Consider the following 27,241-nt stretch of genomic DNA (forward strand, 5'->3'; position numbering starts at 1 on the left):
CTACATCCTAATGTGTGCCCGTACAGTAGTTTACAGCCACATATGGGGAATTTCTGTAAACGGCAGAGTCAGGGCAATAAAAATACAGTCTTGTTTGGCTGTTAACCCTTGCTTTGTTAGTGGAAAAAATGGGTTAAAATTGAAAATTAGGCAAAAAATATGAATTCTCATATTTCATCCCCATTTGCCAATAACTCTTGTGCAACACCTAAAGGGTTAACGAAGTTTGTAAAATCAGTTTTGAATACCTTGAGGGGTGTAGTTTATAGAATTTCCCTTCAGGGACCCTTTTGGACACGGGATTTCAATATTACAGTTCAAATAGCCAGAAGCTAATAAGTTCCCGTTTAAGGTCTGTTTTAAAACATAATATTTACTTCTTTGTTAAAAATCTATGGGAAGAAAAAAGAAAATTGTCTTAAAAATAAAATGCAGCTTGGCTCTGCGGCGCTGGGGTAAATGTGATAATTTATATAATTGTTACTGCTTATGTTACTGCTTATACTAGAATGGAAAAATAATAAAATACAAGAAAAATATAAATGAAGAAAAAAAAAGAAAAAAAGATAAAAGGCCAATTACCAACGCTAGTCAAGGTCGATCAAGGTTGTATCAGTTCCCATAGTGTCAGCTCCATTATCTACAAAATTCAAAGAGAGGATAGATTATCCATAGGATATATTTAATTTTATAAGATGAATAAAATATATAAAAAATATAACAGGAAATTTATACAAACACAAATTAATAAAGGCTGTGGAGATAGATCAGTAGATGTGGATCTACAGGACAAAAAAAAAAAAAAAAAGATATGAGATAATGTACAGGATACTCCAAAAGGCATAATACGTATAGGAAAAAAGAGATGTGAAATAATGTACAGGATACTTAAAAGGCACAGTACATTTGAGAAACATATAAATATTAAAAAAGATAACATCTAATATCAGACTGAATTGATTAGGATATATCAACCCAGTCTGTAAATTATGTTTTTTGGAGCTCAAACATCACCCATTCAGATTGAGGACATAGTACATAAAAAGATCAAATGGATTGGTACATCGGGTCAGAAAATTATAGGAATCAGGGGCCACCCTGATATACTTATGAAATTGTGAAATCTGTGCAACGAAAAACTCCTAGAAAGACCAACTGAGTTCCTATATATGTACCTGGGTCTCCCCAATCCAGTTTTGATGCTGAGTTGGGGAGTATGCGCAGGAGAACACATATGTGAGTAGTTTGTCTAAGTTCGGGCGCAAGTGCAGGAGAACACATATGTGAGTAAACTATTTAAGTCCGGGCGCAGGCGCACACACTGAGAATTTCCCAGATATTCTGACAGAGTTGGGGAGCATGCGCAGTGGGAATTAACCTTATCATAGAGAAATAATCTTAGACAGGTATATGGAATATAGAGAGCAGATATCTCACCATATTAACAGATAGGAAAAAAATGAGTGATATCTGATCCCCAAAGACAGGGTAAAGAAAAATATAGGAAAAGAGACTGCAAATATAAGCAGTAATATAAGCAGTAACAATTATATAAATTATCACATTTACCCCAGCGCCGCAGAGCCAAGCTGCATTTTATTTTTAAGACAATTTTCTTTTTTCTTCCCATAGATTTTTAACAAAGAAGTAAATGTTATGTTTTAAAACAGACCTTAAATGGGAACTTATTAGCCTCTGGCTATTTGAACTGTAATAGTTTATAAAATTGGGTCATTTTTGGGTGGTTTCTATCATGTAAGCCTCACAAAGTGACTTCAGACCTGTAGTGGTCCCTAAAAACTGGGTTTTTGTAAATTTCTGAAAAATTTCAAGATTTGCTTCTAAACTTGTTACAAGGCTTAGAAGCCTTGTAACGTCCCCAAAAAATAAAATATCATTGCCAAAATAATTCAAACATGAAGTAGACATATGGGGAATGTAAAGTCATCACAATTTTTGGGGGTATTACTATGTATTACAGAAGTAGAGAAACTGAAACTTTGAAATTTGCTAATTTTTCTAAATTTTTGGTAAATTAGGCATTTTTTTATGCAAAAAAAAGTATTTTTTTTTACTTCATTTTACCAGTGTCATGAAGTACAATAATCTCAGAATGGCCTGGATAAGTCAAAGTGTTTTAAAGTTATCAGCACTTAAAGGGACACTGGTCAGATTTGCAAAAAATGGCCAAGTCCTTAAGGTGAAATAGGGCTGAGTCCTTAAGGGGTTAAAAGGCCACCACCCAGTCTCACCCTCAGTGCTTTCAAATTACCAAGTGGGTGCAGCCTTAATTTTATATCTATATTTTTTATTTTATTTCATACTTGAACCCCTCTTTAAATTCTCGGGGGGGGGGGGGGGAGGGTACACTAGCCATCATGGTGGACTCAAGGAAACAGAATTACCGGTAAGGTCAGCAGAAGCCAAAATATTATTACGATAGTGGGAATAAAGAGATTAATCCAGCATCGAAGTTTAAAATATTGTGGGTTCCTTTATTTAATGTAGTACAGATCCATACAGTTACAGCATCACCCCAGTGTTCCAAGTGACCGTCTACGTGTTTCGAACAAACGTGTTCTTAATCATGACTCATCACTTGAAACACTGAGGTGATGCTGTCACTGTATGGATTTGGACTACATTAAATAAAGGAACCCACAATATTTTCAACTTCGATGCTGGATTCATCTCTTCAGTCCTACAAGTTCACGGTCTTACCAAGGTTTCCGTGCATCAGGGAAGTAGATCCAAGGGATAGAGGCAGCAGATGAGCTGGATATTGTCCATAATCCGAATTAATACGATAGTGCCTAATAAATATATTAATACTGGACCAAGTGGCTGCTCTGCAGATCTTATCTAAGTAAACACCTCCTTTTTCTGCCCACTGCTCTTGTGGAATGGGCCCTTATATCTGTAGGACTATCAAGACCCGCCATCTGGTAGCAGCAGGATATAGTGGATCTGATCCAGCACCCAAAGGAGGCCTTGGATGCCTTCTTCCCTTTGTTTGGACCAGCAAAATGAACGAGAAGATTATCCTCTTTCCTGAATTCCTCTGTTGCCCTTAGGTACTGTAAGGCTGGTTTCACACGGGCGTTGCGGAAAAATGTGCGGGTGCGTTGCGGAAACACCCGCGATTTTTCCGCGCGAGTGCAAAACATTGTCATGCGTTTTGCACTCGCGTGAGAAAAATCGCGCATGTTTGGTACCCAAACCCGAACTTCTTCACAGCAGTTCGGGCTTGGGATTGATGTTCTGAAGATTCTATTATTTTCCCTTATAACATGGTTATAAGGGAAAATAATAGCATTCTGAATACAGAATGCTTAGTATAATAGTGCTGGAAGGGTTAAAAAAAAATAAAAACGTTAACTCACCTTATCCCCAAGATCGTGTAGTTCCCGGTCGGTCTCTTCTCTAGCTGTGGGCTTGGGCTGAATGACCTTTGGTGATGTCAGATCACATGCTCCAATCACATGGTCCATCACCATGGTGATGGAGCATGTGATCTGACATCACCAAAGGTCCTTTAGCCACAGCTAAAGAAGAGACCGACCGGGAACTAGGCGATCATGGGGATAAGGTGAGTTAACTTTTTTATTTTTTTTAACCCTCCCAGCACCATTATACTAAGCATTCTGTAGTCGGAATGCTATTATTTTCCCTTATAACCATGTTATAAGGGAAAATAATACAGTGAATAGACTGTCACCTAGAACCCATGCGTGAAAATCGCACCGCATCCGCACTTGCTTGCGGATGCTTGCGATTTTCACGCAACCCCATTCATTTCTATGGGGCCTGCGTTACGTGAAAAACGCAGAATATAGAACATGCTGCGATTTTCACGCAACGCATAAGTGATGCGTGAAAATCACCGCTCATGTGAACAGCCCCATAGAAATGAATGGGTCAGGATTCAGTGCGGGTGTAGTGCGTTCAACTCACGCATCGCACCCGCACGGAAATCTCGCCCGTGTGAAAGGGGCCTAAGACAGTATCTCGGACATCCAGGAGTTGGTATTGATCCCCAGATGTACTCGTCACATCTTTAGGGAATGACGGGAGGACAATCTCCTGGTCTCTATGAAAGTCTGAAATGACTTTTGGAAGGAAACCTGGATCCAACCTCAATACTATTTTAATCGGAAAATTTAGAAAGATAGGGTTCTCGAGAGGAGATTGCCTGGATCTCTCCTAGACGTCTAGCTGACGTTATGGCTATTAGGAAGGCAGCCTTGAGCGTCAGGTGCTTTACTGAAATGTCCTGCACAGGGGTAAATGGTGGTTTCATTAATCCTTTCAAAACCCAGTCTAAGTCCCACTTAGGGGTCCTTGGGGTTATGGATGGTCTTAATCTCGAGGTGGCTCTTACAAATTTTCTTACCCTCACAGTTTTTTTTTGCCTTCCTCTGGATCAACTTGCAGGATGACAGGCCGGACTGGATGGACAAATGTCTTTTTTCGGCCTTATGTACTATGTTACTATGATATGGCTGGCCAGGTCTGTATCATAACATGCTCTGAAGGCTCTGTACTTTAAGTGTACTTGGTCTCAGACCCAAATCCAGCCCCCTCTGAAGAAAATCAAGAACTTTTATGATGCTTGGGGGAGAAATTACCGGAGGGTTCTGACCCAGCCAGCTGCAGTATTTTTTCCAGATTTTGATGTATATCGCAGAGGTGGCATTTTTTCTGCTGGATTTGAGGGTATTTATAACTTTTTCGGAAATACCCCTGCTTTTTAATACCTCGCGCTCAGGATCCATGCCAACAATTAAAACAGGCCCGCATTCTGATGGAGGATCGGACCCTGCGATAGAATGTCCTCCTGGAGGGGAATTCTCCACGGTTCCTCCAGCGCTAATTCCTTTAAGATCAGGAACCAGTTTCTTTTTGTCCAGTATGGGACCACTAGGATCACTGTTACTGGGTCGGACTTTATCTTTTGTAGTACACAGGGAATTAACGCTCAAGGAGGAAAAGCATAGGCGAGATCCCAGCTCCACCTGATCGAGAAAGCGTCCACCGCCCAAGGGTTTTCACTGGGGTTTAGGGAGCAAAAGCGTCCTACCTTTGCATTTTCTTTTGCTGCGAAGGTCTATCTGAAGGGTTCTCCACCCCTCAGATAGACCTTCGGTCAGACGACCTAAAAATCATCAAACTACCGAGAACTAAGAGCAATCTGGTAGATGCTAAAAACATCCCAGAAAGTGGTACTCGGAAAACACCTGAAAATACTCTCCGACAATGTGACAGCAGTAGCATACTTAAAGCACCAGGGAGGCACGAGATCTCCAAGTCTAGAAAAACTGGCGGGGAAAATATTATTTTGGGCGGAAAATAATGTATCCTCCATCACAGCAATCCATCTAAAAGGTACAGAGAATGTACAAGCAGACTTCCTCAGCAGAAAGACCATAGACCCTGGGGAATGGTCCCTAAGTCCAGAGGTGTTCAGAAAAATTTCCAGAAGGTGGAGAACCCCTCAGATAGACCTTCGCAGCAAAAGAAAACGCAAAGGTAGGACGCTTTTGCTCCCTAAACCCCAGTGAAAACCCTTGGGCGGTGGACGCTTTCTCGATCAGGTGGAGCTGGGATCTCGCCTATGCTTTTCCTCCTTGGGCATTAATTCCCTGTGTACTACAAAAGATAAAGTCTGACCCAGTAACAGTGATCCTAGTGGTCCCATACCTTCCTCCCACTCTGGCGTCATTGTTTATCAGACTGCTTGTTTTGGGGATTGAGAAGGAAACCCCTGCCTTTCTCTCCTTTTTGGTAACTCCACCTACCCATTTTCTCTTTTCCCCTATAGGACCTAGGTTGGGTGTTAAAGGAATGAAAGTGCTTCTTTTTATTTTCCTCAGGGAATCCCTTCTTTTTGTCTGCTGCTTTCTCGAGGATGGAATCCAGTACGGGACCAAAAACGTATTCCCCTGAAAAGGCGATAGAACATAATTTTGCTTTTGATGTTCTATCGCCTCCCCAAGATTTCATCCACAGGGCCCTCCTTGCGGAATTTGAGAGCGACATCCTTGGCGGCAAACTTCACAGACTCAGATGAGGCATCCGCCAAAAATGCTGTAGCCGACATAAGGAGAAGGATAGAATTTAGAATTTTTTCTCTCGGGGTCTTATTTTTAATGTGGTTTTCTAGTTCACTAAGCCAAAAGTACATTGACCTAGCTACGGAGGTCGCAGCTATGTTCGTTTTTATATCGAATATGGATGCTTCCCAAGATATTTTCAGAAGAGAATCCGCCTTCCTTTCCATTGGATCCTGTAATTGAGAAGAGTCCTCGAATGGAAGGGATTATTTTTTTTTGACCACCTTCGCTACCTGGATGTCGATTTTCAGTATTTAGTTAAATATTTTTAAATCGTAGGATCAAACAATAATCAATTTTTTTTATTCTCTGGAGACTCCCAGCCTCCTCTGTGGGTCCGTCCATTCATCCATGATCATATCCTTTATATTTTTGTTTACTGGGAATACTTTTGATTTTTTAGCTCAGTCCCCAAAACATCTTGTCTTGTACTGATCGAGGTTTTTGTACCTCCTCAATACCCATGGTTGCCCTTACGGCGCCCAATAACTCCTCCATATCCTCAGACGAAAAGAAGTACTTTTTTTCTGTCTTCCACTAGTTCTCCCTCTGACAGTGTGTCTACGTTCTGTCTAGAGGTGGAAGCGTCTTCGTCCATGTCCTCTGATTCAGAGGACGATGTAGCAAACACCTTAGATTTTTTTGCAGACGGAGTAGGAGGGTCAGATCTGAGAGAGGCTAGCGAGGATTTTATCTCGCTCTGGATCGTTGATTTAACTTCCTTAAGTATGGACGGTTGCTCCTCTTTTACAAGCTCATTAATGCAGGCTTGGCAGAGCTTCTTTTTGTGACAATCTTTTGCCACAAGTAGCACATCTAGGGACTTTGGCCTTTATTCTGGGCTCTTTTACTCCCTAAAAGAGGAGCAACCAGGTATCAGTGGGCTATTAGCACAAGCATAACAACATGATACACATTTTCTTCCCCACATGGAAACTCACAGTTGGAGTAGCCGAGGGGGCATCTGTAAGGTCTATTTGGTCTGCAGGGGCATCAGGGGCCGACATCTGGAGCCTCACACTAGAACGCCTAAGTGCTTGATGCAGCGTCTGACATCATCATTGTGCGCGCATCATCATTGTCCCCTCAGCCTCCTGTCTGCCGGACAGTAGGCGGCGCTGCGGCTTCACACAGGGGTCCGCATGCAGCGTGGTCTGTGGTGCGCGGTCAACTTCCCAATAGAGAGAAGGGGGACCCTGCGCATTTGAGGAGAGATTCAGGCCCCTGCTGGACAGGAATTAGATCTGCTCCATAGTCCTCCTCTCCCCAGCTTAGGATGGGGCCATCGGAGGGCAGAGGGTCGGGATAAATGATCCCAAAAGGTATCTAAAAATAAACAAAAGGGTGATATCTTTCACCTCCCACAGGAGGACTCTCTGTGAGGTGCCCCCATAGGGACAGGAAACACTGAGAGTGGGTGGTGGCCTTTTAAACTCTCTGTGTTGCTGCCCCTACAGAGGTCAAGGGGTCAATCTCCAGATTAAGCCGTCATGGTGGACAAAATGGAAAATTAAACTCACCTCATGCACTTGTTCATGCAGCCCGTCTTGTCTTCTTTCTTCTTCTTTGATGACCTGGGAGGAAAAGGACCTTTGGTGACCTCACTGCGCTCATCACATGGTCCATCACATGATCCATCAGCATGGTAATGATCATGTGATGAGTGCAGTGACAGCACCAAAGGTCCTTTTCCTCCCAAGTCATCAAAGAAGAAGACAGAAGACGAGACGGGCACCACGAACAGGTGGATGAGGAGAGTTAAATTATTTTATTACTTTAACCAATTATTATAAACAATAGCAAAGCTCCTTACTGTATGGAGCTTTGCTCTTGGTCATTTCAGACACAGGCAGCATCGCTGCGCTGCCCATGCCGTTCACAGTGCCCTGTGCTGATGAATGTGGGGAAAAGTCTAAGGCTGGGTTCACACTGGTGTATTGCGGGAACATGCGCGATTTTTCCCCGCAAGTGAAAAGCATTTTAATCAGCATGTTTGGTACCCAGACCCGAACCTGGACTTCTTCACAGAAGTTCGGGTTTAGGTTAGGTGTTCTGTAGATTTTATTATTTTCCCTTATAACATGGTTATAAGGGAAAATAATAGCATTCTTAACACAGCATGCTTAGTAAAATAGTGATGATGGGGTTAAAAAAAATTATTATAATAATTTAACTCACCTTAATCCACTTGTTCACACAGCCCGGCTTCTCTTCTTTCTTGTTCTTTGAGGAAAAGGAGCTGTGCTGACGTCACTGCGCTCATCACATGGTCCATGACATGATCCATCAACATGGTGATGGATCATGTGATGAGCACAGTGACGTCACCACAGCTCCTTTTCCTTCTGTACACTGCCACTGTATATGTGTGTGCGATTCTGTACACTGCCACTGTATATGTGTGTGCGGTTCTGTACACTGCCACTGTATATGTGTGTGCGGTTCTGTACACTGCCACTGTATATGTGTGTGCGGTTCTGTACACTGCCACTGTATATGTGTGTGCGGTTCTGTACACTGCCACTGTATATGTGTGTGCGGTTTTGTACACTGCCACTGTATGGTGCAGTGGCAGCTTCTGATCGGAGCCCTAGCTGTGTAATCCCGGGGCTCCGATCAGTTACCATGGCAGCCAGAACGCTACTGAAGTCCTGGCTGCCATGGTAAGCTCCATATTGCTGTGTGCACAAAGCACAAAGCAGCAGGGAGAGTGTGGGGTCCTATTCACCCTAATAGAGCTCTATTAGGGTGAATAGGACAAAAGATGAAAAGATCCCAGGTTCTAGCCCCTAAGGGGGGAAATAGTTAATGAATAAAAAGTGTAGGGAAAAAAAAAATGTAAAAAAACCCCACCAAGATATTAAGTATAAATCACCCCCTTTCCCAATTTCACATATAAAATATATAAACAATAAATAAATAAACATATCACATATTGCCACGTCAGAAAGGGCCAAAGTATTAAAATATTTAAAAAAATCTATGCGGTGAACGCCGGAACAGAAAAAAATAAATAAAACTGTGCGGTTCTGTACACTGCCACTGTATATGTGTGTGCGATTCTGTACACTGCCACTGTATATGTGTGTGCGATTCTGTACACTGCCACTGTATATGTGTGTGCGGTTCTGTACACTGCCACTGTATATGTGTGTGCAGTTCTGTACACTGCCACAGTATATGTGTGTGCAGTTCTGTACACTGCCACAGTATATGTGTGTGCAGTTCTGTACACTGCCACTGTATATGTGTGCGCTACTGTACACTGCCACTGTATATGTGTGTGCGCTACTGTACACTGCCACTGTATATGTGTGTGCGCTACTGTACACTGCCTCTGTATATGTGTGTGTGCTACTGTACACTGCCACTGTATATGTGTGTGCGGTTCTGTACACTGCCACTGTATATGTGTGTGCGCTACTGTACACTGCCACTGTATATGTGTGTGCAGTTCTGTACACTGCCACTGTATATGTGTGTGCGGTTCTGTACACTGCCACTGTATATGTGTGTGCGAAACTGTACACTGCCACTGTATATGTGTGCGCTACTGTACACTGCCACTGTATATGTGTGTGCGGTTCTGTACACTGCCACTGTATATGTGTGTGCGAAACTGTACACTGCCACTGTATATGTGTGCGCTACTGTACACTGCCACTGTATATGTGTGTGCGCTACTGTACACTGCCACTGTATATATGTGTGCGGTTCTGTACACTGCCACTGTATATATGTGTGCGGTTCTGTACACTGCCACTGTATATATGTGTGCGCTACTGTACACTGCCACTGTATATGTGTGTGCGATTCTGTACACTGCCACTGTATATGTGTGTGCGATTCTGTACACTGCCACTGTATATGTGTGTGCGGTTTTGTACACTGCCACTGTATATGTGTGTGCAGTTCTGTACACTGCCACAGTATATGTGTGTGCGATTCTGTACACTGCCACTGTATATGTGTGCGCTACTGTACACTGCCACTGTATATGTGTGTGCGCTACTGTACACTGCCACTGTATATGTGTGTGCGGTTCTGTACACTGCCATTGTCTATGTGTGTGCGCTACTGTACATGTGTGCGGTTCTGTACACTGCCACTGTATATGTGTGTGCGCTACTGTACACTGCCACTGTATATGTGTGCGCTACTGTACACTGCCACTGTATATGTGTGCGCTACTGTACACTGCCACTGTATATGTGTGTGCGGTTCTGAACACTGCCACTGTATATGTGTGTGCGCTACTGTACACTGCCACTGTATATGTGTGTGCGATTCTGTACACTGCCACTGTATATGTGTGTGCGATTCTGTACACTGCCACTGTATATGTGTGTGCGGTTTTGTACACTGCCACTGTATATGTGTGTGCAGTTCTGTACACTGCCACAGTATATGTGTGTGCGGTTCTGTACACTGCCACAGTATATGTGTGTGCGCTACTGTACACTGCCACTGTATATGTGTGTGCGGTTCTGTACACTGCCACTGTATATGTGTGTGCGGTTCTGTACACTGCCACTGTATATGTGTGCGCGCTACTGTACACTGCCACTGTATATGTGTGCGCGCTACTGTACACTGCCACTGTATATGTGTGTGAGATTCTGTACACTGCCTCTGTATATGTTGTTAATGCCCATGTTGTTTGGTTCTAGACTTCTTTATATGTTAATTTAAGAGGTTATTTTTGTCGCTGAAAATAAGGGTTTATAAAAAGGTAAAAAAAAAAAAAAAAAGGCTCCTAACTTTTTTTAGCTTGCTCCTAGATTCCAAGGAAATTTGTCAAGCCCTGCTATAAAGCCGAATGCACTCGTATGATCTATACGAGTGTATTACTGTAGTGCAGCGGCGGCATGAAGCGCACGGCGTCATAGCAACCAATGACGCCGTGCGCTCCTGCTCTCAGCAGGAATCCAGGCCGTGTGCATTCGGCTTAAGGGAAAATAATAAAATCTACACAACACCTAACAAAAACCCGAACTTCTGTGAAGAAGTACCAGTTCGGGTCTGGGTACCAAACATGCCAATTTTTATTACACGTATGCAAAACGCATTAAAACGCTTTGCACTCACGCAGAAAAATCGTGCATTTTCCCGCGACGCACCCGTATCCTATACGGCCCTCACACGCGATGCCCGTGTAGAGGCCTTAGACTGCCTACAGCATGGAATGGTGGGACTTATCACTATTATAATGACTGGAGTACCCCAGGTTGTGTCATTTTAGTGATATTTTTATATAAGCACAATATTTGTTGCCAATAAATTTTGTATAATGAATGTCACTGTAGTCACAGATCAGTATCAGACCGGATGACACAACTGACATGAGAATGGTAGTGGCACATTGCTGTCAGTTTTCGTGATTATCGGGTTTCACGGCAAGGGCTCTTTCATAGGGGTGAGTAACTGGTATGGTCATGATTTGTAATGCTAGGCGTCTCTGCTTGACCTTATTTTGATAGGATAAGATAACTTTACTAGATTATGATTCATTTTCACAAAGGTCATGCAGAAGCACACAGCATTATCAATGATGATAATACTGGCCACCTCCTAAGTCAATTATGGTGGATACCTCTTTCAAAAGGAGCGTTATTACTGCAAGGGACACACTCCTGTGAACAGGGCCGTCTTTAATATTGATTGGACCCTGGGCAAAAATTTACTTGGGCCCCCTGTATCCCGCCTTCCCACACCTTAGCAGGCAATCACACCCTCCACCACAACACACACACAAAAAATCCACACATTTGGTGAATGACTGTAAATACTTCCAGTTCTGAAGACTCCAGCGGCTCAGGATCAGTGTTCTGGGCAGCTTGGCTCAGGCTGGAAGTGGGCACCGCTCTGCAGGAAGGAGACCAGGGCTCGGCTCACCCTAGTGTTACAGTGCACCCCAGCACCCCACAGTATGCAATATAGCACCCTATAGTATACAGCACCACACAGTATGCAGTATAGCACCCCACACTATACAGTACCCCACAGTATATAGTAGAGCAGTAGAGCAGCCCACAGTATACAGCACCCCACAGTATACAGCACCTTACAGTATACAACACCTCACTGTATACAACACCTCACTGTATACAACACCTCACTGTATACAACACCTCACTGTATACACGATACAGCCCCCCACATTATACAGTACAGCAGTATAGCACTCCACAGTATACAGACCCTCACAGTATACAGTACAGCAGTATAGCACTCCACAATATACAGCCCCCCCCCACACTATACAGGCCCCCCCCACTGTATACAGCCCCCCACAGTATACAGGCCCCCACACAGTATACAGGCCCCCACACAGTATACAGCCCACCCCACAGTATAAGGGCCCCCACACAGTATACAGCCCCCCCCCACACAGTATACAGCCCCCCCCCCACACAGTATACAGCCCACCACACAGTATACAGCCCACCACACAGTATACAGGCCCCCACACAGTATACAGGCCCCCACACAGTATTCAGCACCCCGCTATACAGTAGTTTACAGTATATTAACATAACAGCCCCTGTCACCTTTTTCTGATGTATTCTTCACACAAAAAAGCTCCACAGTTAACTTCTGCAACACTCCTGCTAGGACCTGTGATGACCTCATAGCCATGTGACCAGTAATTGCTAGGTTACTGGTCACATGGTGATGATGTCATCTAAGGTCCTAGATCACAACTTTAACACAGACAGCTTGACACCCGGGGCAGTAGCTAGCAGGGCTCAAGAGGCAGCTGCCTTGGGCCCCCCAGGAGCAACTGGGCCCGGGGCAGCTGCCCCTTTTGCCCCTTGGTAAAGACGGCCCTGCCTGTGAAAGATCCCTAATACTGTCAAAATTTACCTCACTAACATTTTGTATTATAACTGATGTTCCAGGTTTGTTCCACCAATCTTTGTACACAAAAATGACGCTCTGCTTTCCAACCATTGGTATGCTTCTTCTTGCAATGAAAATACGTTTACCTTGAGAAGACATGGATACATCTATATTGAGAAATTGAGGTTAGAATCCTCAAAATTGAAATCTTTACAAGCAGCCTGAAAAAATAAAATATTTAGCAATATTCAAAATTTACCAATGTAAAACCTGTCGTTGTTTGAGATGTCTATTAAAAAATATATATACATTTTATGAAACTGAGTGTTCATGGATGTTCCCGCCTCTTGGTGTAGGGTATGGTTTGCTAAATAGAATAATTATTAGTTTGGCAGATGCTATACAGCTGTATTGCCAGACATAGCCATTTCCCCCACTCTCACATCAGCAGTGTGATTGACTGGTTGGAAAGACAACTTTTAGAAATGTCAGCCAGCCCTCCTCCCCCACAAGAACTGTGGCTGTCACTACTGCATGTGTGTCTTTCCCTCCCCCACCCGCTCTGTGGCTGAATCATGTCATATACAGCCCTGCTGCTACATCTGTCTTCTCTTGTTCTCCACCAGCAATGTGACTGAACCGTTTCATATACTGCACTACATTGATCTATTCCCCTCCCCCACCAGCAATGTCTAGCTATAGCTGCAAATACTGCCCTGCTGTATTTAGTAGACAGAAACACACAAATACTTCAATAACTAAAGTAAAGTGCTACATCGGCATACCCAACTCTGCTATATGAAAATGCAGCAGTACTGTGTATTGTGATGTAGCACCTTCCTTTACTAGTATGAGTTAGTAGTTTTCTCTCTACAACATCCAGCAGGGCAGTATTTGTATCTATAGTTACAAAGCCATAGTGCTGGTGGGGGAGGGTAAAAGACAGGTGTAGCAGAGCTGTATATGCAGCTGTACAGCCACAGTGCTAGTGTGGGAGGGGAATAGACATATGTAGCAGAGCTGTATATGAAGTGATTCAAACAGTGCTGGTAGTGGATAGCAAGACAGGTGTAGCAGAGGTGTGTATATATAGCGGTTCAGCGAAGACAGGTGTAGCAGAGGTGTGTATATATAGCGGTTCAACGAAGACAAGTGTAGCAGGGGTGCATATATAGCGGTTCAGCGAAGACAGGTGTAGCAGGGGTGTATATATAGCGGGTCAGCGAAGACAAGTGTAGCAGGGGTGTATATATAGCGGTTCAGCGAAGACAAGTGTAGCAGGGGTGCATATATAGCGGTTCAGCGAAGACAGGTGTAGCAGGGGTGTATATATAGCGGTTCAGCGAAGACAAGTGTAGCAGGGGTGTATATATAGCGGGTCAGCGAAGACAGGTGTAGCAGGGGTGTATATATAGCGGTTCAGCGAAGACAGGTGTAGCAGGGGTGTATATATAGCGGTTCAGAGAAGACAAGTGTAGCAGGGGTGCATATATAGCGGTTCAGCGAAGACAGGTGTAGCAGGGGTGTATATATAGCGGTTCAGCGAAGACAGGTGTAGCAGACTGTATATGAAGCAGAGCTGTATATGAGGCGGTTCAACCACAGTGCTGGTGGGAGAGAGAAATAGAAAGATGTAGCAGGGCTGTATATGAAGCTGTTAAGACACAGTGTTAGTTTGGGAAGGGAAGAAAAATGTAGCAGAGCTATATATGCATCTATATAGCTACATGGCATAAGGTTTATACACAACTGTAGTAGAGCTATAATATAAACAAATCTGCATTGTCAGTGGGGGATGGTCATGTTTTATGGGAGTCAAAAGCACAGATCATATGGCTACTAGCTAACATGCTTTTGGGCTAATGTATAGTAGTGAATTGTTTTGCTGCACAGAATGAGTTTGTAAAAGATAAGACAGGTTCTGTGTGTAAAACTGTATTAGAATGCAGGACAGCAACATGTTACTGTCTACTTTGTTCACTTAGGGTGGCCACTGGCTTCACCCCAGAAAGCCGGACATCACCGACCACTCCCACCTATATGAAGCCACTCCCCATCGCCAGGCTGGGGAGAGAGAACTTCTAGAATGGAAGTTGACCTGGAGGCAGCCAGGGTGCTTCTCTTTCCCTCAGTCAGCCATGTCTGCGGCTCTAGTGACTGACAGTCAGTTGCTGCAGCTCACACTCAGACAGCACAATGCTGCTGTCTGAGCATGAGCTACTGAAAGGTTGGACATCCCTGTGTCCTTCCTGGCCCTGTGCCGGACGGAGGACAGGGAGCCAGAAAACCGGACGTCTGGCCACCCTACTCACTTACCATTGTTCTCTGAGAGATGATTCCCCAGCAGGGGGGATGGGCTTCACAGACACTACCGGCTGCCAGACTGATGACATGAACAGTACACAAGGACTGAGTGCTCAGTGTGATGTCATAATGAGGCGTGGCCAGCCTTCACTCAAACTGCCTAAGCCTGCCCAGCCTTAGCAGCAGGGAAGGGAACCAGGAAGTGAACAGCAGAGCTGGCAGCAGGTGAGGATGAATGAGCAAGATGGGAAAACCCCTTTAACCAGTTTTCAACACAATTTGCATAGTAGGTCTGTGAAGGTTCTCATTTATATATCTGTAAAGAATAAATCAAGGCAACTGGACGTACTGTAGATTTCTTGACAACGTTTCACTCGTTCTTCCAACGAGCTTTCTCAATTCAGAATTGAGAAAGCTCGTTGGAAGAACGAGTGAAACGTTGTCAAGAAATCTACAGTACGTCCAGTTGCCTTGATTTATTCTTTACAGATATAATTTGCATAGTAGCTATATGGAAATACCCCCATTAAGTGGTGGTACACAGAAACTATGAATTTAGGAGCTATAGTTATGTACAGCAGTTACCCACCCACACTGGCACGTCAGAGTTGAGTGCCACGTAACCTCGTCGTATTCAGCAGTGAGTGGCTGCCCCTGAAATCTTGGAATGTATGGGCTCCTTTGAGGTTTAGGTGACGTGAGCCTAAACTAGGTGGCTTTGGAAATTGGGGTATTTTGCGCTGTTGAACTTTTTCTACATGTTCTGTGTGGTCTCTTGTGTGGATTAGGAATACATTTAGATCAAGTGTTCGGGTCCAGTACAGTATAGCGCCTGCAAGAGTAGCGCTGTATCCTGGCGCTTTATATAGTATTTGACCCCTTTAACCATGAGAACCGTCGCAGATTACACTTCCTGTTTATATTGGCGGGGGTGGCTGAGGGCTTTAATCCTGAGTGACGAGCTGGCGGTACAGTTCTTAGTTGTATCAGTCTCTTTCATCTTTATATGTCACACTGGCAGTGATAATAATCTGACCACAAACCTCCCAGCTTTTGAAAAGCCCAAAGAGGGATAATGGTGGGGGCAGCCTGCTGCTGGGGAGAGCACAGGGCAGTGATTGTGGAGCAGGGAGATGATGGCTGTCTCTGTGTCTTTAGGATGCAGAGACAGTTGAAATCAGGACATGTCACAACCATTCCCGGGCAGTGGGCTAGCCACTGAAGTCTGGGACGGTTCCACCAATCCAGGATGGTTAGGAGGTATGTAACCATGGTGACCCAAATAAGCTGGTTTCCCTATTGTGAATACTAGGCCTCATGCACATTACTAAGGCTGAGCAAAATTCATATTTTGAAGTTCGTGTGCGGAGAGGACTCCAGCATAACGTAAACTGGACGGCTCCATTATGCAGGCCATAGACTTCTATTATGATGGAATCAATAACGGAATGCCTCTTAGGCTCCATTCGCAATTCCGCTCTGCATTTTGCGGAACGGAATTGCAGACCCATTCATTTCTATGGGGCCACACGATGTGCGGCTCGGAAGCGTAATTGCGGACCCGCACTTCCGGGTCCGCAATTCCGATCCCGAAAAATAAAATAGAACATGTCCTATTCTTGTCCGCAATAGCGGACAAGAATAGGCATATTCTCTTAGTGCCATCAATGTTTGGTCCGCAAAATGCGGAACGCACATTGCCGCTGTCCGTATTTTGCGGATCCGCAAAACACACACGGATGTGTGAATGGACCCTAAAGGCATGCCATCATGGAATTGCGTTGTGGTCCTTGGTAACGGAATCCATATTGCAAATCAGTAAATACCACAAACACAAACTCGCACACGAACTTCAAAATATGAAATTCGCTCATCTCTACACATGACCATGTCCATTTTGCGGTCTGCAAATCACGGATCTGCAAAATACGGATGTGGTTCATGTGCCGTCCGCATTATATTTGTGGACCCATTGTGGGTCATTTATTAAACAGAAATATGCCCATATTAGACATATTTCTGGCACAGATTGCAACACAGTCTGTGACTTTTCCTCGCTCATGCCAGGTCTAAAAAAGTGGGCATGGCGTAGGAGAGGAGAAGTCAGTAGGTCTGTCTTATTTACCATATTATACACCTGTTTTAGGCATAGAAAATGGTGTAAATATAAGACGGCTCAGAAGCTGTCTTAGGGCTGTTTCACACGAGCGAGTCCATTGCGTGAATCGCGCTCCTTGTGTGAGTGTGATCCTCTGCTCTGGACTTGCAGGAGCGCACGGCATTATCATGATTTATAATGCTATGTGTCTCTGCTTGACCTTATTTCTACAGAATCATACTGACAGCTTTATGTCACTATGATTCTGTGGAAAAAAGTCAATGCAGAGGCACATAGCATTATAGATCATGATAATGCCGTGCGCTCCTGCAAGTCCAGAGCAGAGGATCACAGTCACACACGGAGCGTGATTCCCGCAATGGACTCGCTCGTGTGAAACAGCCCTTACATTTAGAAGCGTCAGTGGATCCTCCGAAGTCAGTGGCGTACCTCCAATAGAGGCAGACCACGCAGCTGCTATGGGGCCCCTGGGGGAAGGGGGCCCGCAGTGGAGGATAGGCCCCGCCCACTAATTACACTTGTATGGCTACCTGAGAAAGTAAGAGGTGGAGAAGGACCTTTGGTGATGTCATCAACCATGTGACCAGTGCAGGAAGCCAATGAATAGCAGAGCAGCATAAGTCTAAAGGACCTTTTGGTGATGTCATCAACCATGTGACCAGTGCAGGAAGCCAATGAATAGCAGAGCAGCAGAAGTCTAAAGGACCTTTGGTGATGTCATCAACCATGTGACCAGTGCAGGAAGCCAATAAATAGCAGAGCAGCAGAAGTCTAAAGGACCTTTGGTGATGTCATCATCATGTGACCAGTGCAGAGGACTGGTGAAAGACCTGTGGCATATCACTGTGAGGGGGCGGAGCTTCTGTGTGGTGCCTGGAGGAGAGGTTAGTGGTGTTCTGGGATAACCCATAACATCCTAGAAAATCTGGGAGTTGTAGTTTTGTTGTATTATATGTTTCTCAATGTAATTTAAACGTATGCCCTAGTACAGGCTGGTAATGCTGGGAGTTGTAGTTCTCTCCTCTTATACCCCCTCTTTGGAATGTATACTGATGTCCCGATAACTGGATTCGTTGTCGACGAATCCAGTTATCGAATAATCGCCGATTCGTTGCTATTCGGGCGGGCGGGCGGGCGCTGCATCTTTATTTTACCTTTTTACAATGACGCTCCCGCTCCTGTAACAGCCAGGCAGAGCGGACGGCGGCGTAACGTCACTCAATCACGTGACGCGCCTGCTCCGCCTCCTTCATTCATGAAGTGGGCGGAGCAGGCGCGTCACGTGATTGAGTGACGTTACGCCGCCGTCCGCTCTGCCTGGCTGTTACAGGAGCGGGAGCGTCATTGTAAAAAGGTAAAATAAAGATGCAAGCGCCGGGGCTGTTAGGGGGAAGGGGGGTCTGTGTATAGCACTGCTATGGGGAGGGGGGAGGATCTGTCTATAGCACTGCTATGGGGAGGAGGGGGGGTCTGTGTATGGCACTGCTATGGGAAGGGGGGTCTGTGCACTGTTATGAAGAAAGGGATCTGTGCACTGTTATGCCCATAACAGTGCACATATCCCCCTCTCCATAACTACGCCGTCCACAGATCCCCCATAATAGTGTCGTCCACAGATCCCCCATAATAGTGTCGTCCACAGATCCCCCATAAACGCCGTCCACAGATCCCCCATAAACGCCGTCCACAGATCACCTATAATAGTATGGTCGTCCACAGATCCCCCATAAACGCCGTCCACAGATCCCCCCATAAGTGTCGTCCACAGATCCCCCCATAAGTGTCGTCCACAGATCCCCCCCATAAGTGTCGTCCACAGATCCCCCCATAGTGTCGTCCACAGATCCCCCCATAGTGTCGTCCACTGATCCCCCCATAGTGTCGTCCACAGATCCCCCCATAGTGTCGTCCACAGATCCCCCCATAGTGTCGTCCACAGATCCCCCCATAGTGTCGTCCACAGATCCCCCCATAAGTGTCGTCCACAGATCCCCCCATAAGTGTCGTCCACAGATCCCCCCATAAGTGTCGTCCACAGATCCCCCCATAAGTGTCGTCCACAGATCCCCCCATAAGTGTCGTCCACAGATCCCCCCATAAGTGTCGTCCACAGATCCCCCCATAAGTGTCGTCCACAGATCCCCCCATAAGTGTCGTCCACAGATCCCCCCATAAGTGTCGTCCACAGATCCCCCCATAAGTGTCGTCCACAGATCCCCCCATAAGTGTCGTCCACAGATCCCCCCATAAGTGTCGTCCACAGATCCCCCCATAAGTGTCGTCCACAGATCCCCCCATAAGTGTCGTCCACAGATCCCCCCATAAGTGTCGTCCACAGATCCCCCCATAAGTGTCGTCCACAGATCCCCCATAAGTGTCGTCCACAATTTGTTTTAATATGGCCTTTGAACATAATTTTTCAAGTAAGATCATATAAACCTCTGTTTTGTAATTTTGTCGTTTTTCCCGATTAATCGATTAATCGTAGAAATTAATCGGCAACTAATCGATTATTCAAATAATCGTTAGCTGCAGCCCTACATAATAAGTCTGGCCATACTGGGGGTTATAGTTATTTATTTTTAAAGCTCTTACCTGGTACAACTAGATGATGTCCTATAATCTGGACATGCTGAGAGTTGTAGTTCTCTTTTTTTTAGGCTGGATTCGCATCACAGTTTAGCTTTCCGTTTTGCATGCAGGACTTTTTTCTGTCTAAAATAATGGATCTCCGACAGAAATGGCATAATTGGATGCCAAATGTGCAGAACTGATGCTTGAAATACAGGATCATTTTTTTTCTTTATTTTTCTGTTCATCTGACGGATCAGAAGAACTGAAAACTAAACGGTGATATGAACCCGGCCTAATACTCTGTGTAATGTCTGCTTGTATCTGATCATAACAGCCTGGACATGCTGGAAATTGTAGTTCTCTCCACTTTCACCTCTCCCTGTGTTGCTCTCTAATTTCCAATAATAATCTGGTGATGATGAGACTTGTAGTTCCCTTGTCACTATTATAATGTTCTGCAGCAGCTGAGGTGTGTATTACTTGTTCACTTCTGTGCTGGTGACGGTCGCTGTTCTGCCGTCTTTGGAGCAAATCAGCGAAAATCACTGCAGTTCCGGATCTGGCACTTCATGGACGACAACACCTGACGGAACCCGCTGACTATGATGAGATCTGTCAGGTTTCCATCTTCCAGGCTATAAAATTGTGTCCAGCATTTATGACCTGATCCACGAATGAGGCCCCAACACAGATGTGAACGAAGCTTTATATGTTCTGCAGCAGCTGAGGTATGCATTAGGAGGTTCTGACAGTTCATAAGGCAAGGGGCGATATGGTGGCACTGGTATACTATTATGCCAGCACCACCATAGCCCACCCCTCCATGAGCTGTGCCTGTGTGCTGCTTATAGTGGACAGTGCCCTCAGACAATGAATGGGGACAATCAAAAGTGTTTTTTTTTTCCCGGTATTGAGACCCTATGACGGATCTTAATACCGGAAAATAGAAACGCAAGTGTGAAAGTAGCTCCTAATGTCTACATGGCTGCAACTGCTGGGGGTATGGCAGGGGAGAAGCCAGGGCAGGTGGTGGGATGGGCCAGTGGACGGAGTTAGTGGGGCCCCATTAAGATTCGTGCTATGGGGCCCAATGATTTCTATGTACGCCCCTGACCGAAGTTATGTAGAGGTCGTGCCTCGACATAACTGCGGCTGATTCACCAGCAGCACTGGGCTTTATTAAGGCCAGTGTCTAAAACGGCAGTCTTAATAAATGTGCTCCATTGTTTTCCATGGGTCTGCGGTCAGCATATGTCAACAAAATGTTTATATTTTTTTTTTTTCGAGGAATGGACATATGGATGCAGAAAGCACACAGATTATCTGTTTGCTTTCTTTCATTTATTCTGCAAAACGTTAGAATATGTCCTTTACTTGAACGCAGACTGTGGACCCAAAGTCAGTGGGTCTGAATAAAAAAAGGCAGATGCAACACAGCATTTTGTATTTTTCAGATAGCAAAATGGATACGGTAATGTGCATGAGGCTTTAACCCATTCGACCCCTGAGTTTTTTAGTTTTGCGCCCCCTGCCCTCCCAGAGCCATAACTTTTTATTTTTCCGTTCACATAGCCATATAAGGGCTTGTTTATTGCGGAACAAGTTGTACTTTGTAATGGCACCATTTAATAATGCATATGATGTAGTGGGAAGCAGGAAAAAAATCCAAATGGGGTGGAATTGGAAACAAAAGCAATTCTACCACAGTTTTAAGTTATTTACGGCGTTTGATGGTTGATAAAACTGACCCAGTTACTTTCATTCTACAGGTCAGTATGCATCCGACGATACTATATATGTATAGTTTCTCTTGAGTTTTGATCACGTTTTATTTAATTTTTTTTGTGTGAAATGAAATGACCAAAAAAGGCAAATGGTCCATTTTGACAGGGGTTCTATAGGAAACACTGCGGCAGTCTCCTTTCAGGCTGCTGTATACAAGCTCTGGCTCCTCCGATCGCCGCCAGAGGGAGCTGGAGCGTACCCGGAAATATGTGCTTCCTGGTTTGCACGCGCTCAGATGCTGTGGTCAGGATTGACCACGGCAATTGAAGTGTTATATGACCGGCATTATCGACAGTCACGGTCATGAGCCGCGTATGTCAGGAGTGGACGCCATGTTTAAAGACCCGGCCAGCGCCATACTAGTATGACACTGGTCAGGAATTGGGTTAAAGAAGCACTCCCGCAAAATTTTTTGTTCTCTGACCTACATGATGCAAACTTTAGTGAAGGTAGTCTTCTCACCACAGACTATTTGTGAGTTATCCCCTCCCTGCTGATCCTCAGCTGTGTCAACTGACCAGCACTCTTAGGCCTCTTTCAGACGGGCGTTGCGGGAAAAGGAGCAGGTGCGTTGCGGGAACATGAAGTTCACAGAAGTTCGGGCTTGGGATCGGTGTTCTGTAGATAGTATTATTTTCCCTTATAACATGGTTATAAGGGAAAATAATAGCATTCTGAATACAGAATGCATAGTACAATAGCGCTGGAGGGGTTAAAAAATAAATAATTTAACTCACTTTAATCCATTTGATCGCGCAGCATGGCTTCTCTTCTGTCTTCTTTTTTGCTGTGTGCAGGAAAAGGACCTGTGGTGACGTCACTCAGGTCATCACATGGGCCAACACATGATCCATTACCATGGTAAAAGATCATGTGACGGACCATGTGATGACTGGAGTGACGTCACCACAGGTCCTTTTCCTGCACACAGCAAAAAAGAAGACAGAAGAGAAGCTGGGCTGCGCGATCAAGTGGATTAAGGTGAGTTAAACGGACTTGCGGATAGCGCACTGTGTGCTGTTCCCATCTTTTGCATCCCCATTGAAATGAATGGGTCCGATCTTGCGAAAATGTGGATCGGATATGGACCAAAACTATGGTTATGTGCATGATTACTAACACGGCATCTTATGTTTGAACAGGGAGACAGTTTCTCTATGTATTCCTATGGGAGCCTCTATGACTTCCTTCCCTGTGTCAGTTGGAGTGCTGACACAGCTAAGGATCAGAAGGGAGGTTATAACTCACAAATACAGTCACCCAGAGGTCGCACTATGTTTTTTCCAGAAGAGTAAAAATACCCCTCTGACCATTTTTGAGGAGTATTTTTATTCGAGGAGGAGTAGGAAAGTTGTGGTAATTCAAATACATAATACGTAGACCTACACTTGCTCACAGCTGCGTTGGAGCCTCTGTTGCATATTCTGTCAAAAGACCGGACAAAAAGCATTATATATGCAGGACTTTTTTTGTCTGGTAAAAAGACAGATCCCGAACGGAAACTGAACGGATCCCATCATAGTTGGCAGAGTCTGCTCAGCTTCTTCCCTGTCAGTTAGGCCTACATTTATTTATTTATTTATTTATATATATATATATATATATATATATATATATAATCATTATTATTTTTGCTGAAGTTTGCAGAATGGAATAACATGGTATACTACGCTTTCCCATCCTGCAGAGTTCTGCAAAAAGAAAAAAAAATGCCATCTGTCTGAGACGTCCGTAAATTTAGAAGTTTTTTTGTGTACGTTGAACATATCACAAAAACGCAGCACTTATGTTATTTTTGTTGCTCTGCTCATCTAACAGAGCAGAACAATAGAAATAAATAGCGCTGATGTGAATGTGGCCCAAGAGGTGGATATTTATGTTGTGGAACCATTACTAATCTAAATGCCATCAGGCAATTATAGCCAAGTGATAAAGTCCAGCGGAATTAACCCTGTACTTTACCACTTGGCTATAATAGCCTGCCTGCTTTTACTACACACTATATGCATGAGTGTGTGAATATTGTATGTGGTGCAGTGTATGATGATCACACACTGCACTACATACTGCTGTCGCGAAAACGAACAGATGGGAGCTCATAATACCAAAAAATATATATGCTTTATTAAGACATGATTAAAATTGACATAAATGGGAATAATGGATAAATAAATATGATGCCATAAACATGATGAAATGGGGGCTGAGGACAAAAAAGAAAACGCCACCCTGGGAAGAAAAAGCACACGGATCACAAAACATGGTACGTAATATATGTATGACATGGGAATCGCATGCAAAATAAATAATCAAACCCATGTACAAAATGTAAAAGCAGTAAGGTACCAGGTGAGACACCTGTCAGCGCATGTCCCCTCAATGAATAAAAGCCAGGTATGCAGACAGAAAATAAAGATGGAAGTATGCTGCAAACCAGAATTCATATGAAATGAATGAATGGAGGAGAATAGCAGAAGACAGGAGCTCACCAAAACAGGTACCGTGTGCAGGAAAGACCCAGGGTGGCGCTACCCTGGGTCTTTCCTGCACACGATACCTGTTTTGGTGAGCTCCTGTCTTCTGCTATTCTCCTCCATTCATTCATTTCAACGTTTTCTATTACTCAGCCAGTTAATTACCCACATACAGACATTTTCTCCCACTCCAAGCATTCTCATTTTATATACAGTTGTGTTCAAAGTAATAGCAGTCCAACATCACTAACCTGATGATGATGATGATATTTCTATATGGCAAATAATTTACTAGCAGGTGTAGTAGAGTAATAGTAACAGACCCAACAGTCATGACATGCATGCTGCTGATTCTCTGTAATTCAATCACATATTGAAAGGGGCATGTTCAAAATAATAGCAGAGTGGAGTTCAATGAGTGAGGTCATTCATTCTTTGAAAAACAGGTGGCAATTATTGTCCTTATTTAAGGAAGGAAGGCAGCAAATGTTGTGCATGCTGTTTACAGTGATTCTGAAATTCTGAGGAAAATGGGTTGTTCCAGACATTGTTCAGAAGAACAGCGTACCTTGATTAAAACGTTGATTGGAGAGGGGAAAACATAGAAGTGCAGAAAATTATAGGCTGCTCAGCTAAAATGATTGCAAATGCTTTGAAATGGCAACCAAAACCTGAAAGACGTGGAAGAAACCGAAAAACTGCCATTCGAATGAATAGAAGAATAGCCCAAATGGCAAGGACTTTGCCAACAATCAGCTCCAGGAAGATCAAAGAAGGTCTAAAGTTACCTGTGAGTACTGTTACAATTAGAAGACGCCTATGTGAAGCCAAGCTGAAAGAAGCCCCCGCAAAGTCCCACTGTTGAAAAAAAGACATGTGCTGAAGAGGTTACAATTCGCCAAAGAGCACAATGACTGGCCTAAAGAGACATTTTGTGAACTGATGAAAGTAAGATCGTTCTTTTTGGGGTCTAGTGGCCGGAGACAGTTTGTCAGACAGCCCCCAAACACTGAATTCAAGCCACAGTACACTGTGAAGACAGTGCAGCATGGTGGCGCAAGCATCATGATATGGGGATGTTTCTCATACTAGGGTGTTGGTCCTATTTATCGCATACCAGGGATCATGGATCAGTTTGAATTCATCAGAATACTTGAAGAGGTCATGCTGCCTTATGCTGAAGAGGAAATGCCCTTGAAATGGGTGTTCCAACAAGACAACCCCAAACACACCAGTTAACGTGCAACATCTTGGTTCCAGACCAACAAGATTGACGTTATGGAGTGGTCAGCCCAATCCGCGGATCTTAATCCAATAGAAAACTTGTGGTGCCACATAAAATAAATTTGTTTCTGAGGCAAAACCAAGAAATGGAGAAGAACTGTGGAATGTAGTCCAATCATCCTGGGCTCGAATACCTGTTTACAGGTGCAAGAAGTTGGTTGACTCCATGCAACACAGATATACAGCAGTTCTCAGAAACAGTGGTTATACAACTAAATATTAGTAAAATGATTCAAAGGAAAGCAAAAATCTTCAGCTTTTTTCAGTTTATATAGTGAATGTTTGAGTTTGTAAAGAAGAATACAAACACTGCTATTTTCCATTTCACCACCATGACTGCACACATGAGAGATTTACCCCTCACCTCTCTAGGGGCAGGAACAGAGAAAGGTTAAATTGACCCCTCCCACCACCATACACCAGTGTGTTCCTGTCCCTACAGTGGCCAGGACATAGAAAGTCCTCTCTGCCAGTCAGCGAGGTGAAACATATTGTGTACCCCTTATTTTTTATTTTCAGTGTACTTGGGAGCTACATCGGCAGCTCGGCGCTTCCCTTGCAGTCATCTCGTTCTGGGTACGTCCCCTGCTCTCCGGAGGTGCATGCCAAAGCTGAAAGGGAGACGGCAGGGTCACGCTCCCTGTTAATCAGGAGCCTGCCCTGCGGCTGCAACGGGCCTTCTATCTCCTAGTAAGATCAGCTGGCTGAGACGCCGCACATGTGCGGGCGTCTGACGTCACTTCTGGGTTGAGGAGTATACCCGGAAGTGACTTTATCTCAGGCAGGGGATTTAAAAAAGCTCCATTCCTTGCTGACACAGCCGCATGTCGGACCAGGAGCTGCAGCAGCCCAAAGAGCATGACTCTTCAAACTGTGAGTGTATACTTCTGTGTAGTGGCAGCAGACCCACCAAGGAAACGGTCTATAGTGGGGATTATAGTAAGTGGTTTAGTTAACTCCTATAGAATGCCTCCCCTTGGGCTGGTACCCCACATTCAATGTATACCGCACTTTCTGTTGATGTACTATACATTGAATCCTGCATTAATACAGCTGCTCTCTAATAGGTCTCTAAACAAACCTTGAAGAAACCCAGGAAGACTATGAGATGCATCCAATGCTGTGCTAAACTTCCTGATAAATATACTAAAAAGCTCTGTAAGGAGTGTATTGCAAAGATTGTGAGAGATGAACAGCCGTCTATCATGCAGGAATTCAAGTCTATGATCCAAGAGGAAGTTAGATCTTCATTGGCATCCTTTCGCAAAGAAGCCCTTCCAGCGCCTCCGCCAAAACGCCAAAAATTGATAGATGTATCCTCCTCAGACTCTGACGGGTTGGAGGAGGAGGCTTCCTCATCTAAAAGAGATGAAAACTAGCATCCCTTATCAGAAGAGTAAATAACAGATAAATCAAAAAAAATATTTTTCTCCATAGCTGAGATGAATGACCTTTTAAAAGCGGTTAGAGACACGATGGGTGTAGAGGAGGTCAAAAAACCTCGCTCAGTTCAGGAGGAGATGTTTGAGGGAATTAAAAACTAAATGTTTTAGAGTTTTTCTCATAAATGAAAATATTAAAGAAATGATTATGGACGAGTGGGCATCCCCTGAGAAACAATTAGGCATTTCTAAGGAATTCAAAAACAGGTTATTATTTGATCCTACTGAATCTAAGGTGTTTGACGAAATACCTAAAATTGACATCTAGGTAGCAAAAGATAAATAGAAAATAAACCTCACTAC

At 44.2% G+C, this 27,241-nt stretch overlaps 1 protein-coding gene and 1 long non-coding RNA gene across 5 annotated transcripts in view; one reads left to right on the forward strand and one right to left on the reverse strand.

Annotated features, from left to right (window-relative positions):
- Positions 1–253: 253 nt before the first annotated feature.
- LOC122919624 lies at positions 254–15,395 on the reverse strand. Of its 2 annotated transcripts, XR_006386814.1 has the most exons (5): positions 15,273–15,395; positions 13,103–13,177; positions 740–782; positions 583–640; positions 254–392 (listed from the first exon to the last, which is right to left on the reverse strand). It is a non-coding gene; the product is annotated as an uncharacterized LOC122919624 (long non-coding RNA). The 2 variants fall into 2 exon arrangements; XR_006386813.1 differs by lacking the exon at positions 740–782.
- A 100-nt stretch (positions 15,396–15,495) lies between these two features.
- The window catches only part of CRADD (CASP2 and RIPK1 domain containing adaptor with death domain), a 47,372-nt gene continuing 35,626 nt past the window's right edge, over positions 15,496–27,241 (forward strand). Inside the window, exon 1 of one of the 3 annotated variants that reach the window (XM_044268357.1) lies at positions 15,496–15,550. The gene's annotated coding sequence lies outside the window, so the exon portion shown is untranslated. Of the gene's footprint in view, positions 15,551–15,969; positions 15,991–27,241 lie in introns of those variants that run through there. The other 2 variants (XM_044268362.1, XM_044268363.1) reach the window with 2 other exon arrangements.

The sequence above is a fragment of the Bufo gargarizans genome, chromosome 9 (genome assembly GCF_014858855.1).
Source record: "Bufo gargarizans isolate SCDJY-AF-19 chromosome 9, ASM1485885v1, whole genome shotgun sequence".
Taxonomy (NCBI): Eukaryota; Metazoa; Chordata; class Amphibia; order Anura; family Bufonidae; genus Bufo; species Bufo gargarizans.